The following is a 19,718-nucleotide window of genomic DNA, read 5'->3' as shown; positions in this document are numbered from 1 at the left end:
CTGTAGGAAGTATTCCTATGCAAAGCCTTCTCAATTCTTACTGGGATACAATGTGGTGGATTCTCCTGCTTCTCACACAGATGTTTTCTGTCAAAAGACACATGTGTTTGTTCAAATTAGCCGGGGAGGCCTATTTGGAACAAACAACCCTTTGTTCCCCTTGCAAATTCTGAATGGTGGGAAGAAATTCTTTTAAAATACTCATTTTTAACAGGGAAGCAATGTGCTAGATGTTGAAGATTGTAACATAGATAGTTTTCTTTGCAGAGACACTGATGTTTTTACAACTTAGCTCACAGGCCTACGTGGAAGATAGAGAGCCTATCTCCCTTTGAAAAACGTAAGTTGCCCAAAGTATTCCTTTTAAAATGAAACTCAATTCTCTGAGGGAAAGAATGTGCTATATGCTCCTGATTCTGACTCAAGTGGTTTCTTTTGAGATACATGAGTTCCTTTAACTCTGCTGAAAGGGCCTATTTGGAACAAACAGCCTATCTCCACCTTGAATTTCAAAGATGCAGGAAGTACTGCTTTCAAAAACTTACTGGTTTTTACACGGGTAAACAATGAAGTACATGGCGAAGTTTGTAATCTAGTTGGTTTTCGTTTAGTGCTCCATGTGTTTCTTGAACTCATCTGAATAGGCCCATTTGGAACAAAGAGAGCCTACGTTCACTTTGAAAAATGTAATTTATAGGAAGTACTCCTATCAATAATTAACTCTCTTCTCAGAGGTATACTAGGTCCTAGATTCTATAGCTTGTATCACAGATAGTTTACTGTCAAGAGATAAATGTGTTTCTTCAACTTGCCTGAATAGGCCTATTTCAAAAAAAGAGCTGATTTTCCCTTTGAAAAACCTAAGTCACAGGAAGTATTCCTTCAAAAACCAGCTCAATTCTCGCAGTGAAACAAGCTCCTAGATGCTGCAGTTTTGAACATAGATGGTTTTCTTTGGACAGATACATGTCTTTGTTCACCTCAGCTGAATAGACCTATTTGTTACAAAGAGAGCCTCTCTCCACCTTGAAAAACCTAAGTTGCCAAAGTGTTCATTTTCTATGTACTGAATACTCAGAGGGAAACAATGTGCTACATGTTGCAGCTTCTAGCATTGATGGTTTTCTGGAGATATAAATCTGTTTCTTCACATCAGCTGAATGGTCTTATTTGAAAAAAGGTAAACTTATCTCAACCTTGAAACATACGTTGCTGGAAAGCAGGACGTTCAGGAACATACTCCACTGTCACAGGGAAATGATGTGCTAGAAGCTCCTGCTTCTACTACAGATGATTTCCTTTCTAGAGATACATGTGTTTCTTCCAATTAGCTGAAAAGACCTAATTGAAAAAAGCGAGATTTCTCCACCTTCAAAATTCTCACTGGCAGAGAGTATTTCTTAGGAAAATTAACTACTCTCCATCAGAGAAACAACAGCAAGATACTGAAGCTTGTCACACAGACAGTTTTCTTTTCTTTGGAGAGATTTCTTTGCTCTTTCAACTCAGGTTCGTAGGCCTAGTTGGAACACAGAAAGCCAATCTCCACATTGAAAAACCTACGTTCCCATATGTATTCCTTTGAAAAACGAAATCCATTTTCATCAGAAAACAATGTACGAGATGCTGAGCTTCTACAATACATGGTTCTCTTGGAGAGATAAATGTGTTGCTTCAACTCAGCTGAATTTGTCTCTTTGGAACAATGTGATCTCATGTGAACCTTGGAAAACGTCCGTCGCGGGAAGTAGTCCTTGCAAAACCGTACTCAATTTTCTCAGGAGACAATGGGCTAGATGCTCCTATTTCTGAAACAGACGGTTTTCTTTCAAGTTATGCATGTGTTTCTTTAAATTAGCTGGCTAGGCCTATTTTGAACAAAGAGATCTTATCTCCATATTGAGAAACTGAAGTTGCTCTAGGTATTTCATTGACAAACTACACTCAATCTGACAAGGAAACAATGTGTTAGATATTCCTTCTGGTAACATAGATGGTTTTCTTCGGAGAGAAACACGTGTTTGTTCAAATCAGCTGAAAAGGCCTCCATGATACAAAGGGAGCCTATCTCCATCCTGAAAAACCGAAGTTGCAAGAAGTATTCCTTTTAAATCTACTGACTACTCACATGGAAACAATATGCTAGATGCTGCAGCTTGTAGTTAGACGGTTTTCTTTGGAGAGACACATGTGTTTCTTCACCTCAGCTGAATTGACCTGTTTGGAACCAAGAGAGTCTACCTCCACCTTGAAAATCCTAACTTGCAGGAAGTATTTCTTTGAAAAAACTGGCAAAAGTCTCCCAGGGTGACAATGTTCTTATTCTCCAGGGTCAAACAGAGATGGTTTTCTTTCAGGAGATACATGTGTTCCTTTAAGTCATATAGAAAGGCCTATTTTGTAACAAAGAGCCCATATCCACATTGAATGACCTATGTTGCAGGAGGAATTCCTTTCCAAATCTATCTCGGTTCTCACAGGGAAGCAATGTGCTAGATGTTGCTGCTTGTAACATATAATGTTTCTTGGGAGAGATCCCTTTGTCTTCAACTCAGCTGAACAGGCCAACGTAGAAAAAAGGGAGCCTATCTCCACCGTGAGAAACCATGCTGCAGGAAGTATTCCAATCAAAAACAAACTTATCTCACGGGGAAACAATGTGCTACCATTCCTGCTTCCAACAGAGATGGTGTTCTTTCGAGAGGTATGTGTGTTTCTTGAAATCTGCGGAATAGGCCTATTGGAAACAAAGTGAGCCTATGTCTACATTGAAAGACCTAAACTGCCTGAAGTACTCCTTTCAAATAGTAACTCAGCTCTCTCACAGAATCAATGTGCTACATGCTGCAGCGTCTAATCTAGATGGTTTCCTTTTAGAGATACATGTGTTTCTTCAATTCACCTGATTGTGTGTATTGGGAACAAAGTGAGCCAACCCACCCTTGGAAAACGTAAGTTGCAGGAAGTCTTTCTTTGACAAACTTACTAAATTCTCACAGGGAAACAATGCCCGAATATTCCTGCTTCCAACAGAGATGGCTTTCTTTGGAGAGATATATGTGTTTCTTCAAATGTGCTGAATAGGCCTACTTGGAACAAAGTGTGCCTATCTCTACATTGAAAATCCTCAGTTGCCCGAAGTACTCCTTTCAAGTACTAACTCAGATCTCACAGAGAAACCATGTGCTACATGCTGCAGCTTCTAATCCCGATGGTTTCCTTTTAGAAATACATGTGTTTCTTCAATTCACATGAAGGTGTGTATTGGGAACAAAGTGAGTCAACCCAACCTTGGAAAACGTAAATTGCAGGAAGTATTCCCTTGCAAAACCTATTCAATTCGAAGTTGGAAACAATATGGGGGATGCTCCTTCTTCCACAGAGATGTTTTCTTTGAGAGACACACGTGTTTCTTCAAGTTAGCTGGACAGGCCTATTTGCTTACTGACTGTAACATATAAGATTTCTTTGGAGAGATACATGTGTTTCTTCAATGCAGCTGAAAAATGCCAATGTGGAAATAAGGGAGCCTCTCTCCACCATGAAGCACCCTGTTGCAGGAAGTATTCCATTTACAAACAAACACAATCTCCCAGGGAGACAATGTGCTATTACTCATGCTTCCAGCAGAGATGGTTTTTTTGGAGAAATATATGTGTTTCTTCAAATCTGCTGAACAGGCCTATTAGGAACAAAGAGAGCCTATGTCTACATTGAAAAAGCTAAATTGCCTGAAGTACTCCTTTCAAATATTAACTCAGCTGTCACAGGGAAACAATGAGCTGCACGGTACAGCTTCTAACATAGATGGTTTCCTTTTAGAGGTACGTGTGTTTCTTCAACTCACCTGCCTGTGTCTATCTGGAAAAAAGTGAGCCTATCCCAACCTTGAAAACCCTAAGCTGTAGGAAGTATTCCTATGCAAAGCCTTCTCAATTCTTACTGGGATACAATGTGGTGGATTCTCCTGCTTCTCACACAGATGTTTTCTGTCAAAAGACACATGTGTTTGTTCAAATTAGCCGGGGAGGCCTATTTGGAACAAACAACCCTTTGTTCCCCTTGCAAATTCTGAATGGTGGGAAGAAATTCTTTTAAAATACTCATTTTTAACAGGGAAGCAATGTGCTAGATGTTGAAGATTGTAACATAGATAGTTTTCTTTGCAGAGACACTGATGTTTTTACAACTTAGCTCACAGGCCTACGTGGAAGATAGAGAGCCTATCTCCCTTTGAAAAACGTAAGTTGCCCAAAGTATTCCTTTTAAAATGAAACTCAATTCTCTGAGGGAAAGAATGTGCTATATGCTCCTGATTCTGACTCAAGTGGTTTCTTTTGAGATACATGAGTTCCTTTAACTCTGCTGAAAGGGCCTATTTGGAACAAACAGCCTATCTCCACCTTGAATTTCAAAGATGCAGGAAGTACTGCTTTCAAAAACTTACTGGTTTTTACACGGGTAAACAATGAAGTACATGGCGAAGTTTGTAATCTAGTTGGTTTTCGTTTAGTGCTCCATGTGTTTCTTGAACTCATCTGAATAGGCCCATTTGGAACAAAGAGAGCCTACGTTCACTTTGAAAAATGTAATTTATAGGAAGTACTCCTATCAATAATTAACTCTCTTCTCAGAGGTATACTAGGTCCTAGATTCTATAGCTTGTATCACAGATAGTTTACTGTCAAGAGATAAATGTGTTTCTTCAACTTGCCTGAATAGGCCTATTTCAAAAAAAAGAGCTGATTTTCCCTTTGAAAAACCTAAGTCACAGGAAGTATTCCTTCAAAAACCAGCTCAATTCTCGCAGTGAAACAAGCTCCTAGATGCTGCAGTTTTGAACATAGATGGTTTTCTTTGGACAGATACATGTCTTTGTTCACCTCAGCTGAATAGACCTATTTGTTACAAAGAGAGCCTCTCTCCACCTTGAAAAACCTAAGTTGCCAAAGTGTTCATTTTCTATGTACTGAATACTCAGAGGGAAACAATGTGCTACATGTTGCAGCTTCTAGCATTGATGGTTTTCTGGAGATATAAATCTGTTTCTTCACATCAGCTGAATGGTCTTATTTGAAAAAAGGTAAACTTATCTCAACCTTGAAACATACGTTGCTGGAAAGTAGGACGTTCAGGAACATACTCCACTGTCACAGGGAAATAATGTGCTAGAAGCTCCTGCTTCTACTACAGATGATTTCCTTTCTAGAGATACATGTGTTTCTTCCAATTAGCTGAAAAGACCTAATTGAAAAAAGCGAGATTTCTCCACCTTCAAAATTCTCACTGGCAGAGAGTATTTCTTAGGAAAATTAACTACTCTCCATCAGAGAAACAACAGCAAGATACTGAAGCTTGTCACACAGACAGTTTTCTTTTCTTTGGAGAGATTTCTTTGCTCTTTCAACTCAGGTTCGTAGGCCTAGTTGGAACACAGAAAGCCAATCTCCACATTGAAAAACCTACGTTCCCATATGTATTCCTTTGAAAAACGAAATCCATTTTCATCAGAAAACAATGTACGAGATGCTGAGCTTCTACAATACATGGTTCTCTTGGAGAGATAAATGTGTTGCTTCAACTCAGCTGAATTTGCCTCTTTGGAACAATGTGATGTCATGTGAACCTTGGAAAACGTCCATCGCGGGAAGTAGTCCTTGCAAAACCGTACTCAATTTTCTCAGGAGACAATGGGCTAGATGCTCCTATTTCTGAAACAGACGGTTTTCTTTCAAGTTATGCATGTGTTTCTTTAAATTAGCTGGCTAGGCCTATTTTGAACAAAGAGATCTTATCTCCATATTGAGAAACTGAAGTTGCTCTAGGTATTTCATTGACAAACTACACTCAATCTGACAAGGAAACAATGTGTTAGATATTCCTTCTGGTAACATAGATGGTTTTCTTCGGAGAGAAACACGTGTTTGTTCAAATCAGCTGAAAAGGCCTCCATGATACAAAGGGAGCCTATCTCCATCCTGAAAAACCTAAGTTGCAAGAAGTATTCCTTTTAAATCTACTGACTACTCACATGGAAACAATATGCTAGATGCTGCAGCTTGTAGTTAGACGGTTTTCTTTGGAGAGACACATGTGTTTCTTCACCTCAGCTGAATTGACCTGTTTGGAACCAAGAGAGTCTACCTCCACCTTGAAAATCCTAACTTGCAGGAAGTATTTCTTTGAAAAAACTGGCAAAAGTCTCCCAGGGTGACAATGTTCTTATTCTCCAGGGTCAAACAGAGATGGTTTTCTTTCAGGAGATACATGTGTTCCTTTAAGTCATATAGAAAGGCCTATTTTGTAACAAAGAGCCCATATCCACATTGAATGACCTATGTTGCAGGAGGAATTCCTTTCCAAATCTATCTCGGTTCTCACAGGGAAGCAATGTGCTAGATGTTGCTGCTTGTAACATATAATGTTTCTTGGGAGAGATCCCTTTGTCTTCAACTCAGCTGAACAGGCCAACGTAGAAAAAAGAGAGCCTATCTCCACCGTGAGAAACCATGCTGCAGGAAGTATTCCAATCAAAAACAAACTTATCTCACGGGGAAACAATGTGCTACCATTCCTGCTTCCAACAGAGATGGTGTTCTTTCGAGAGGTATGTGTGTTTCTTGAAATCTGCGGAATAGGCCTATTGGAAACAAAGTGAGCCTATGTCTACATTGAAAGACCTAAACTGCCTGAAGTACTCCTTTCAAATAGTAACTCAGCTCTCTCACAGAATCAATGTGCTACATGCTGCAGCGTCTAATCTAGATGGTTTCCTTTTAGAGATACATGTGTTTCTTCAATTCACCTGATTGTGTGTATTGGGAACAAAGTGAGCCAACCCACCCTTGGAAAACGTAAGTTGCAGGAAGTCTTTCTTTGACAAACTTACTAAATTCTCACAGGGAAACAATGCCCGAATATTCCTGCTTCCAACAGAGATGGCTTTCTTTGGAGAGATATATGTGTTTCTTCAAATGTGCTGAATAGGCCTACTTGGAACAAAGTGTGCCTATCTCTACATTGAAAATCCTCAGTTGCCCGAAGTACTCCTTTCAAGTACTAACTCAGATCTCACAGAGAAACCATGTGCTACATGCTGCAGCTTCTAATCCCGATGGTTTCCTTTTAGAAATACATGTGTTTCTTCAATTCACATGAAGGTGTGTATTGGGAACAAAGTGAGTCAACCCAACCTTGGAAAACGTAAATTGCAGGAAGTATTCCCTTGCAAAACCTATTCAATTCGAAGTTGGAAACAATATGGGGGATGCTCCTTCTTCCACAGAGATGTTTTCTTTGAGAGACACACGTGTTTCTTCAAGTTAGCTGGACAGGCCTATTTGCTTACTGACTGTAACATATAAGATTTCTTTGGAGAGATACATGTGTTTCTTCAATGCAGCTGAAAAATGCCAATGTGGAAATAAGGGAGCCTCTCTCCACCATGAAGCACCCTGTTGCAGGAAGTATTCCATTTACAAACAAACACAATCTCCCAGGGAGACAATGTGCTATTACTCATGCTTCCAGCAGAGATGGTTTTTTTGGAGAAATATATGTGTTTCTTCAAATCTGCTGAACAGGCCTATTAGGAACAAAGAGAGCCTATGTCTACATTGAAAAAGCTAAATTGCCTGAAGTACTCCTTTCAAATATTAACTCAGCTGTCACAGGGAAACAATGAGCTGCACGGTACAGCTTCTAACATAGATGGTTTCCTTTTAGAGGTACGTGTGTTTCTTCAACTCACCTGCCTGTGTCTATCTGGAAAAAAGTGAGCCTATCCCAACCTTGAAAACCCTAAGCTGTAGGAAGTATTCCTATGCAAAGCCTTCTCAATTCTTACTGGGATACAATGTGGTGGATTCTCCTGCTTCTCACACAGATGTTTTCTGTCAAAAGACACATGTGTTTGTTCAAATTAGCCGGGGAGGCCTATTTGGAACAAACAACCCTTTGTTCCCCTTGCAAATTCTGAATGGTGGGAAGAAATTCTTTTAAAATACTCATTTTTAACAGGGAAGCAATGTGCTAGATGTTGAAGATTGTAACATAGATAGTTTTCTTTGCAGAGACACTGATGTTTTTACAACTTAGCTCACAGTCCTACGTGGAAGATAGAGAGCCTATCTCCCTTTGAAAAACGTAAGTTGCCCAAAGTATTCCTTTTAAAATGAAACTCAATTCTCTGAGGGAAAGAATGTGCTATATGCTCCTGATTCTGACTCAAGTGGTTTCTTTTGAGATACATGAGTTCCTTTAACTCTGCTGAAAGGGCCTATTTGGAACAAACAGCCTATCTCCACCTTGAATTTCAAAGATGCAGGAAGTACTGCTTTCAAAAACTTACTGGTTTTTACACGGGTAAACAATGAAGTACATGGCGAAGTTTGTAATCTAGTTGGTTTTCGTTTAGTGCTCCATGTGTTTCTTGAACTCATCTGAATAGGCCCATTTGGAACAAAGAGAGCCTACGTTCACTTTGAAAAATGTAATTTATAGGAAGTACTCCTATCAATAATTAACTCTCTTCTCAGAGGTATACTAGGTCCTAGATTCTATAGCTTGTATCACAGATAGTTTACTGTCAAGAGATAAATGTGTTTCTTCAACTTGCCTGAATAGGCCTATTTCAAAAAAAAGAGCTGATTTTCCCTTTGAAAAACCTAAGTCACAGGAAGTATTCCTTCAAAAACCAGCTCAATTCTCGCAGTGAAACAAGCTCCTAGATGCTGCAGTTTTGAACATAGATGGTTTTCTTTGGACAGATACATGTCTTTGTTCACCTCAGCTGAATAGACCTATTTGTTACAAAGAGAGCCTCTCTCCACCTTGAAAAACCTAAGTTGCCAAAGTGTTCATTTTCTATGTACTGAATACTCAGAGGGAAACAATGTGCTACATGTTGCAGCTTCTAGCATTGATGGTTTTCTGGAGATATAAATCTGTTTCTTCACATCAGCTGAATGGTCTTATTTGAAAAAAGGTAAACTTATCTCAACCTTGAAACATACGTTGCTGGAAAGTAGGACGTTCAGGAACATACTCCACTGTCACAGGGAAATAATGTGCTAGAAGCTCCTGCTTCTACTACAGATGATTTCCTTTCTAGAGATACATGTGTTTCTTCCAATTAGCTGAAAAGACCTAATTGAAAAAAGCGAGATTTCTCCACCTTCAAAATTCTCACTGGCAGAGAGTATTTCTTAGGAAAATTAACTACTCTCCATCAAAGAAACAACAGCAAGATACTGAAGCTTGTCACACAGACAGTTTTCTTTTCTTTGGAGAGATTTCTTTGCTCTTTCAACTCAGGTTCGTAGGCCTAGTTGGAACACAGAAAGCCAATCTCCACATTGAAAAACCTACGTTCCCATATGTATTCCTTTGAAAAACGAAATCCATTTTCATCAGAAAACAATGTACGAGATGCTGAGCTTCTACAATACATGGTTCTCTTGGAGAGATAAATGTGTTGCTTCAACTCAGCTGAATTTGCCTCTTTGGAACAATGTGATGTCATGTGAACCTTGGAAAACGTCCATCGCGGGAAGTAGTCCTTGCAAAACCGTACTCAATTTTCTCAGGAGACAATGGGCTAGATGCTCCTATTTCTGAAACAGACGGTTTTCTTTCAAGTTATGCATGTGTTTCTTTAAATTAGCTGGCTAGGCCTATTTTGAACAAAGAGATCTTATCTCCATATTGAGAAACTGAAGTTGCTCTAGGTATTTCATTGACAAACTACACTCAATCTGACAAGGAAACAATGTGTTAGATATTCCTTCTGGTAACATAGATGGTTTTCTTCGGAGAGAAACACGTGTTTGTTCAAATCAGCTGAAAAGGCCTCCATGATACAAAGGGAGCCTATCTCCATCCTGAAAAACCTAAGTTGCAAGAAGTATTCCTTTTAAATCTACTGACTACTCACATGGAAACAATATGCTAGATGCTGCAGCTTGTAGTTAGACGGTTTTCTTTGGAGAGACACATGTGTTTCTTCACCTCAGCTGAATTGACCTGTTTGGAACCAAGAGAGTCTACCTCCACCTTGAAAATCCTAACTTGCAGGAAGTATTTCTTTGAAAAAACTGGCAAAAGTCTCCCAGGGTGACAATGTTCTTATTCTCCAGGGTCAAACAGAGATGGTTTTCTTTCAGGAGATACATGTGTTCCTTTAAGTCATATAGAAAGGCCTATTTTGTAACAAAGAGCCCATATCCACATTGAATGACCTATGTTGCAGGAGGAATTCCTTTCCAAATCTATCTCGGTTCTCACAGGGAAGCAATGTGCTAGATGTTGCTGCTTGTAACATATAATGTTTCTTGGGAGAGATCCCTTTGTCTTCAACTCAGCTGAACAGGCCAACGTAGAAAAAAGAGAGCCTATCTCCACCGTGAGAAACCATGCTGCAGGAAGTATTCCAATCAAAAACAAACTTATCTCACGGGGAAACAATGTGCTACCATTCCTGCTTCCAACAGAGATGGTGTTCTTTCGAGAGGTATGTGTGTTTCTTGAAATCTGCGGAATAGGCCTATTGGAAACAAAGTGAGCCTATGTCTACATTGAAAGACCTAAACTGCCTGAAGTACTCCTTTCAAATAGTAACTCAGCTCTCTCACAGAATCAATGTGCTACATGCTGCAGCGTCTAATCTAGATGGTTTCCTTTTAGAGATACATGTGTTTCTTCAATTCACCTGATTGTGTGTATTGGGAACAAAGTGAGCCAACCCACCCTTGGAAAACGTAAGTTGCAGGAAGTCTTTCTTTGACAAACTTACTAAATTCTCACAGGGAAACAATGCCCGAATATTCCTGCTTCCAACAGAGATGGCTTTCTTTGGAGAGATATATGTGTTTCTTCAAATGTGCTGAATAGGCCTACTTGGAACAAAGTGTGCCTATCTCTACATTGAAAATCCTCAGTTGCCCGAAGTACTCCTTTCAAGTACTAACTCAGATCTCACAGAGAAACCATGTGCTACATGCTGCAGCTTCTAATCCCGATGGTTTCCTTTTAGAAATACATGTGTTTCTTCAATTCACATGAAGGTGTGTATTGGGAACAAAGTGAGTCAACCCAACCTTGGAAAACGTAAATTGCAGGAAGTATTCCCTTGCAAAACCTATTCAATTCGAAGTTGGAAACAATATGGGGGATGCTCCTTCTTCCACAGAGATGTTTTCTTTGAGAGACACACGTGTTTCTTCAAGTTAGCTGGACAGGCCTATTTGCTTACTGACTGTAACATATAAGATTTCTTTGGAGAGATACATGTGTTTCTTCAATGCAGCTGAAAAATGCCAATGTGGAAATAAGGGAGCCTCTCTCCACCATGAAGCACCCTGTTGCAGGAAGTATTCCATTTACAAACAAACACAATCTCCCAGGGAGACAATGTGCTATTACTCATGCTTCCAGCAGAGATGGTTTTTTTGGAGAAATATATGTGTTTCTTCAAATCTGCTGAACAGGCCTATTAGGAACAAAGAGAGCCTATGTCTACATTGAAAAAGCTAAATTGCCTGAAGTACTCCTTTCAAATATTAACTCAGCTGTCACAGGGAAACAATGAGCTGCACGGTACAGCTTCTAACATAGATGGTTTCCTTTTAGAGGTACGTGTGTTTCTTCAACTCACCTGCCTGTGTCTATCTGGAAAAAAGTGAGCCTATCCCAACCTTGAAAACCCTAAGCTGTAGGAAGTATTCCTATGCAAAGCCTTCTCAATTCTTACTGGGATACAATGTGGTGGATTCTCCTGCTTCTCACACAGATGTTTTCTGTCAAAAGACACATGTGTTTGTTCAAATTAGCCGGGGAGGCCTATTTGGAACAAACAACCCTTTGTTCCCCTTGCAAATTCTGAATGGTGGGAAGAAATTCTTTTAAAATACTCATTTTTAACAGGGAAGCAATGTGCTAGATGTTGAAGATTGTAACATAGATAGTTTTCTTTGCAGAGACACTGATGTTTTTACAACTTAGCTCACAGTCCTACGTGGAAGATAGAGAGCCTATCTCCCTTTGAAAAACGTAAGTTGCCCAAAGTATTCCTTTTAAAATGAAACTCAATTCTCTGAGGGAAAGAATGTGCTATATGCTCCTGATTCTGACTCAAGTGGTTTCTTTTGAGATACATGAGTTCCTTTAACTCTGCTGAAAGGGCCTATTTGGAACAAACAGCCTATCTCCACCTTGAATTTCAAAGATGCAGGAAGTACTGCTTTCAAAAACTTACTGGTTTTTACACGGGTAAACAATGAAGTACATGGCGAAGTTTGTAATCTAGTTGGTTTTCGTTTAGTGCTCCATGTGTTTCTTGAACTCATCTGAATAGGCCCATTTGGAACAAAGAGAGCCTACGTTCACTTTGAAAAATGTAATTTATAGGAAGTACTCCTATCAATAATTAACTCTCTTCTCAGAGGTATACTAGGTCCTAGATTCTATAGCTTGTATCACAGATAGTTTACTGTCAAGAGATAAATGTGTTTCTTCAACTTGCCTGAATAGGCCTATTTCAAAAAAAAGAGCTGATTTTCCCTTTGAAAAACCTAAGTCACAGGAAGTATTCCTTCAAAAACCAGCTCAATTCTCGCAGTGAAACAAGCTCCTAGATGCTGCAGTTTTGAACATAGATGGTTTTCTTTGGACAGATACATGTCTTTGTTCACCTCAGCTGAATAGACCTATTTGTTACAAAGAGAGCCTCTCTCCACCTTGAAAAACCTAAGTTGCCAAAGTGTTCATTTTCTATGTACTGAATACTCAGAGGGAAACAATGTGCTACATGTTGCAGCTTCTAGCATTGATGGTTTTCTGGAGATATAAATCTGTTTCTTCACATCAGCTGAATGGTCTTATTTGAAAAAAGGTAAACTTATCTCAACCTTGAAACATACGTTGCTGGAAAGTAGGACGTTCAGGAACATACTCCACTGTCACAGGGAAATAATGTGCTAGAAGCTCCTGCTTCTACTACAGATGATTTCCTTTCTAGAGATACATGTGTTTCTTCCAATTAGCTGAAAAGACCTAATTGAAAAAAGCGAGATTTCTCCACCTTCAAAATTCTCACTGGCAGAGAGTATTTCTTAGGAAAATTAACTACTCTCCATCAAAGAAACAACAGCAAGATACTGAAGCTTGTCACACAGACAGTTTTCTTTTCTTTGGAGAGATTTCTTTGCTCTTTCAACTCAGGTTCGTAGGCCTAGTTGGAACACAGAAAGCCAATCTCCACATTGAAAAACCTACGTTCCCATATGTATTCCTTTGAAAAACGAAATCCATTTTCATCAGAAAACAATGTACGAGATGCTGAGCTTCCACAATACATGGTTCTCTTGGAGAGATAAATGTGTTGCTTCAACTCAGCTGAATTTGCCTCTTTGGAACAATGTGATGTCATGTGAACCTTGGAAAACGTCCTTCGCGGGAAGTAGTCCTTGCAAAACCGTACTCAATTTTCTCAGGAGACAATGGGCTAGATGCTCCTATTTCTGAAACAGACGGTTTTCTTTCAAGTTATGCATGTGTTTCTTTAAATTAGCTGGCTAGGCCTATTTTGAACAAAGAGATTTTATCTCCATATTGAGAAACTGAAGTTGCTCTAGGTATTTCATTGACAAACTACACTCAATCTGACAAGGAAACAATGTGTTAGATATTCCTTCTGGTAACATAGATGGTTTTCTTCGGAGAGAAACACGTGTTTGTTCAAATCAGCTGAAAAGGCCTCCATGATACAAAGGGAGCCTATCTCCATCCTGAAAAACCTAAGTTGCAAGAAGTATTCCTTTTAAATCTACTGACTACTCACATGGAAACAATATGCTAGATGCTGCAGCTTGTAGTTAGACGGTTTTCTTTGGAGAGACACATGTGTTTCTTCACCTCAGCTGAATTGACCTGTTTGGAACCAAGAGAGTCTACCTCCACCTTGAAAATCCTAACTTGCAGGAAGTATTTCTTTGAAAAAACTGGCAAAAGTCTCCCAGGGTGACAATGTTCTTATTCTCCAGGGTCAAACAGAGATGGTTTTCTTTCAGGAGATACATGTGTTCCTTTAAGTCATATAGAAAGGCCTATTTTGTAACAAAGAGCCCATATCCACATTGAATGACCTATGTTGCAGGAGGAATTCCTTTCCAAATCTATCTCGGTTCTCACAGGGAAGCAATGTGCTAGATGTTGCTGCTTGTAACATATAATGTTTCTTGGGAGAGATCCCTTTGTCTTCAACTCAGCTGAACAGGCCAACGTAGAAAAAAGGGAGCCTATCTCCACCGTGAGAAACCATGCTGCAGGAAGTATTCCAATCAAAAACAAACTTATCTCACGGGGAAACAATGTGCTACCATTCCTGCTTCCAACAGAGATGGTGTTCTTTCGAGAGGTATGTGTGTTTCTTGAAATCTGCGGAATAGGCCTATTGGAAACAAAGTGAGCCTATGTCTACATTGAAAGACCTAAACTGCCTGAAGTACTCCTTTCAAATAGTAACTCAGCTCTCTCACAGAATCAATGTGCTACATGCTGCAGCGTCTAATCTAGATGGTTTCCTTTTAGAGATACATGTGTTTCTTCAATTCACCTGATTGTGTGAATTGGGAACAAAGTGAGCCAACCCACCCTTGGAAAACGTAAGTTGCAGGAAGTCTTTCTTTGACAAACTTACTAAATTCTCACAGGGAAACAATGCCCGAATATTCCTGCTTCCAACACAGATGGCTTTCTTTGGAGAGATATATGTGTTTCTTCAAATGTGCTGAATAGGCCTACTTGGAACAAAGTGTGCCTATCTCTACATTGAAAATCCTCAGTTGCCCGAAGTACTCCTTTCAAGTACAAACTCAGATCTCACAGAGAAACCATGTGTTACATGCTGCAGCTTCTAATCCCGATGGTTTCCTTTTAGAAATACATGTGTTTCTTCAATTCACATGAAGGTGTGTATTGGGAACAAAGTGAGTCAACCCAACCTTGGAAAACGTAAATTGCAGGAAGTATTCCCTTGCAAAACCTATTCAATTCGAAGTTGGAAACAATATGGGGGATGCTCCTTCTTCCACAGAGATGTTTTCTTTGAGAGACACACGTGTTTCTTCAAGTTAGCTGGACAGGCCTATTTGCTTACTGACTGTAACATATAAGATTTCTTTGGAGAGATACATGTGTTTCTTCAATGCAGCTGAAAAATGCCAATGTGGAAATAAGGGAGCCTCTCTCCACCATGAAGCACCCTGTTGCAGGAAGTATTCCATTTACAAACAAACACAATCTCCCAGGGAGACAATGTGCTATTACTCATGCTTCCAGCAGAGATAGTTTTTTTGGAGAAATATATGTGTTTCTTCAAATCTGCTGAACAGGCCTATTAGGAACAAAGAGAGCCTATGTCTACATTGAAAAAGCTAAATTGCCTGAAGTACTCCTTTCAAATATTAACTCAGCTGTCACAGGGAAACAATGAGCTGCACGGTACAGCTTCTAACATAGATGGTTTCCTTTTAGAGGTACGTGTGTTTCTTCAACTCACCTGCCTGTGTCTATCTGGAAAAAAGTGAGCCTATCCCAACCTTGAAAACCCTAAGCTGTAGGAAGTATTCCTATGCAAAGCCTTCTCAATTCTTACTGGGATACAATGTGGTGGATTCTCCTGCTTCTCACACAGATGTTTTCTGTCAAAAGACACATGTGTTTGTTCAAATTAGCCGGGGAGGCCTATTTGGAACAAACAACCCTTTGTTCCCCTTGCAAATTCTGAATGGTGGGAAGAAATTCTTTTAAAATACTCATTTTTAACAGGGAAGCAATGTGCTAGATGTTGAAGATTGTAACATAGATAGTTTTCTTTGCAGAGACACTGATGTTTTTACAACTTAGCTCACAGGCCTACGTGGAAGATAGAGAGCCTATCTCCCTTTGAAAAACGTAAGTTGCCCAAAGTATTCCTTTTAAAATGAAACTCAATTCTCTGAGGGAAAGAATGTGCTATATGCTCCTGATTCTGACTCAAGTGGTTTCTTTTGAGATACATGAGTTCCTTTAACTCTGCTGAAAGGGCCTATTTGGAACAAACAGCCTATCTCCACCTTGAATTTCAAAGATGCAGGAAGTACTGCTTTCAAAAACTTACTGGTTTTTACACGGGTAAACAATGAAGTACATGGCGAAGTTTGTAATCTAGTTGGTTTTCGTTTAGTGCTCCATGTGTTTCTTGAACTCATCTGAATAGGCCCATTTGGAACAAAGAGAGCCTACGTTCACTTTGAAAAATGTAATTTATAGGAAGTACTCCTATCAATAATTAACTCTCTTCTCAGAGGTATACTAGGTCCTAGATTCTATAGCTTGTATCACAGATAGTTTTCTGTCAAGAGATAAATGTGTTTCTTCAACTTGCCTGAATAGGCCTATTTCAAAAAAAAAGAGCTGATTTTCCCTTTGAAAAACCTAAGTCACAGGAAGTATTCCTTCAAAAACCAGCTCAATTCTCGCAGTGAAACAAGCTCCTAGATGCTGCAGTTTTGAACATAGATGGTTTTCTTTGGACAGATACATGTCTTTGTTCACCTCAGCTGAATAGACCTATTTGTTACAAAGAGAGCCTCTCTCCACCTTGAAAAACCTAAGTTGCCAAAGTGTTCATTTTCTATGTACTGAATACTCAGAGGGAAACAATGTGCTACATGTTGCAGCTTCTAGCATTGATGGTTTTCTGGAGATATAAATCTGTTTCTTCACATCAGCTGAATGGTCTTATTTGAAAAAAGGTAAACTTATCTCAACCTTGAAACATACGTTGCTGGAAAGTAGGACGTTCAGGAACATACTCCACTGTCACAGGGAAATGATGTGCTAGAAGCTCCTGCTTCTACTACAGATGATTTCCTTTCTAGAGATACATGTGTTTCTTCCAATTAGCTGAAAAGACCTAATTGAAAAAAGCGAGATTTCTCCACCTTCAAAATTCTCACTGGCAGAGAGTATTTCTTAGGAAAATTAACTACTCTCCATCAGAGAAACAACAGCAAGATACTGAAGCTTGTCACACAGACAGTTTTCTTTTCTTTGGAGAGATTTCTTTGCTCTTTCAACTCAGGTTCGTAGGCCTAGTTGGAACACAGAAAGCCAATCTCCACATTGAAAAACCTACGTTCCCATATGTATTCCTTTGAAAAACGAAATCCATTTTCATCAGAAAACAATGTACGAGATGCTGAGCTTCTACAATACATGGTTCTCTTGGAGAGATAAATGTGTTGCTTCAACTCAGCTGAATTTGCCTCTTTGGAACAATGTGATGTCATGTGAACCTTGGAAAACGTCCGTCGCGGGAAGTAGTCCTTGCAAAACCGTACTCAATTTTCTCAGGAGACAATGGGCTAGATGCTCCTATTTCTGAAACAGACGGTTTTCTTTCAAGTTATGCATGTGTTTCTTTAAATTAGCTGGCTAGGCCTATTTTGAACAAAGAGATCTTATCTCCATATTGAGAAACTGAAGTTGCTCTAGGTATTTCATTGACAAACTACACTCAATCTGACAAGGAAACAATGTGTTAGATATTCCTTCTGGTAACATAGATGGTTTTCTTCGGAGAGAAACACGTGTTTGTTCAAATCAGCTGAAAAGGACTCCATGATACAAAGGGAGCCTATCTCCATCCTGAAAAACCTAAGTTGCAAGAAGTATTCCTTTTAAATCTACTGACTACTCACATGGAAACAATATGCTAGATGCTGCAGCTTGTAGTTAGACGGTTTTCTTTGGAGAGACACATGTGTTTCTTCACCTCAGCTGAATTGACCTGTTTGGAACCAAGAGAGTCTACCTCCACCTTGAAAATCCTAACTTGCAGGAAGTATTTCTTTGAAAAAACTGGCAAAATCTCCCAGGGTGACAATGTTCTTATTCTCCAGGGTCAAACAGAGATGGTTTTCTTTCAGGAGATACATGTGTTCCTTTAAGTCATATAGAAAGGCCTATTTTGTAACAAAGAGCCCATATCCACATTGAATGACCTATGTTGCAGGAGGAATTCCTTTCCAAATCTATCTCGGTTCTCACAGGGAAGCAATGTGCTAGATGTTGCTGCTTGTAACATATAATGTTTCTTGGGAGAGATCCCTTTGTCTTCAACTCAGCTGAACAGGCCAACGTAGAAAAAAGGGAGCCTATCTCCACCGTGAGAAACCATGCTGCAGGAAGTATTCCAATCAAAAACAAACTTATCTCACGGGGAAACAATGTGCTACCATTCCTGCTTCCAACAGAGATGGTGTTCTTTCGAGAGGTATGTGTGTTTCTTGAAATCTGCGGAATAGGCCTATTGGAAACAAAGTGAGCCTATGTCTACATTGAAAGACCTAAACTGCCTGAAGTACTCCTTTCAAATAGTAACTCAGCTCTCTCACATAATCAATGTGCTACATGCTGCAGCGTCTAATCTAGATGGTTTCCTTTTAGAGATACATGTGTTTCTTCAATTCACCTGATTGTGTGTATTGGGAACAAAGTGAGCCAACCCACCCTTGGAAAACGTAAGTTGTAGGAAGTCTTTCTTTGACAAACTTACTAAATTCTCACAGGGAAACAATGCCCGAATATTCCTGCTTCCAACAGAGATGGCTTTCTTTGGAGAGATATATGTGTTTCTTCAAATGTGCTGAATAGGCCTACTTGGAACAAAGTGTGCCTATCTCTACATTGAAAATCCTCAGTTGCCCGAAGTACTCCTTTCAAGTACTAACTCAGATCTCACAGAGAAACCATGTGCTACATGCTGCAGCTTCTAATCCCGATGGTTTCCTTTTAGAAATACATGTGTTTCTTCAATTCACATGAAGGTGTGTATTGGGAACAAAGTGAGTCAACCCAACCTTGGAAAACGTAAATTGCAGGAAGTATTCCCTTGCAAAACCTATTCAATTCGAAGTTGGAAACAATATGGGGGATGCTCCTTCTTCCACAGAGATGTTTTCTTTGAGAGACACACGTGTTTCTTCAAGTTAGCTGGACAGGCCTATTTGCTTACTGACTGTAACATATAAGATTTCTTTGGAGAGATACATGTGTTTCTTCAATGCAGCTGAAAAATGCCAATGTGGAAATAAGGGAGCCTCTCTCCACCATGAAGCACCCTGTTGCAGGAAGTATTCCATTTACAAACAAACACAATCTCCCAGGGAGACAATGTGCTATTACTCATGCTTCCAGCAGAGATGGTTTTTTTGGAGAAATATATGTGTTTCTTCAAATCTGCTGAACAGGCCTATTAGGAACAAAGAGAGCCTATGTCTACATTGAAAAAGCTAAATTGCCTGAAGTACTCCTTTCAAATATTAACTCAGCTGTCACAGGGAAACAATGAGCTGCACGGTACAGCTTCTAACATAGATGGTTTCCTTTTAGAGGTACGTGTGTTTCTTCAACTCACCTGCCTGTGTCTATCTGGAAAAAAGTGAGCCTATCCCAACCTTGAAAACCCTAAGCTGTAGGAAGTATTCCTATGCAAAGCCTTCTCAATTCTTACTGGGATACAATGTGGTGGATTCTCCTGCTTCTCACACAGATGTTTTCTGTCAAAAGACACATGTGTTTGTTCAAATTAGCCGGGGAGGCCTATTTGGAACAAACAACCCTTTGTTCCCCTTGCAAATTCTGAATGGTGGGAAGAAATTCTTTTAAAATACTCA

Source organism: Castor canadensis, chromosome 17 (assembly GCF_047511655.1).
Source record: "Castor canadensis chromosome 17, mCasCan1.hap1v2, whole genome shotgun sequence".
NCBI lineage: Eukaryota > Metazoa > Chordata > Mammalia > Rodentia > Castoridae > Castor > Castor canadensis.
The sequence above is the reverse complement of the archived record's forward strand: the minus strand, read 5'-3'. Positions refer to the sequence as shown.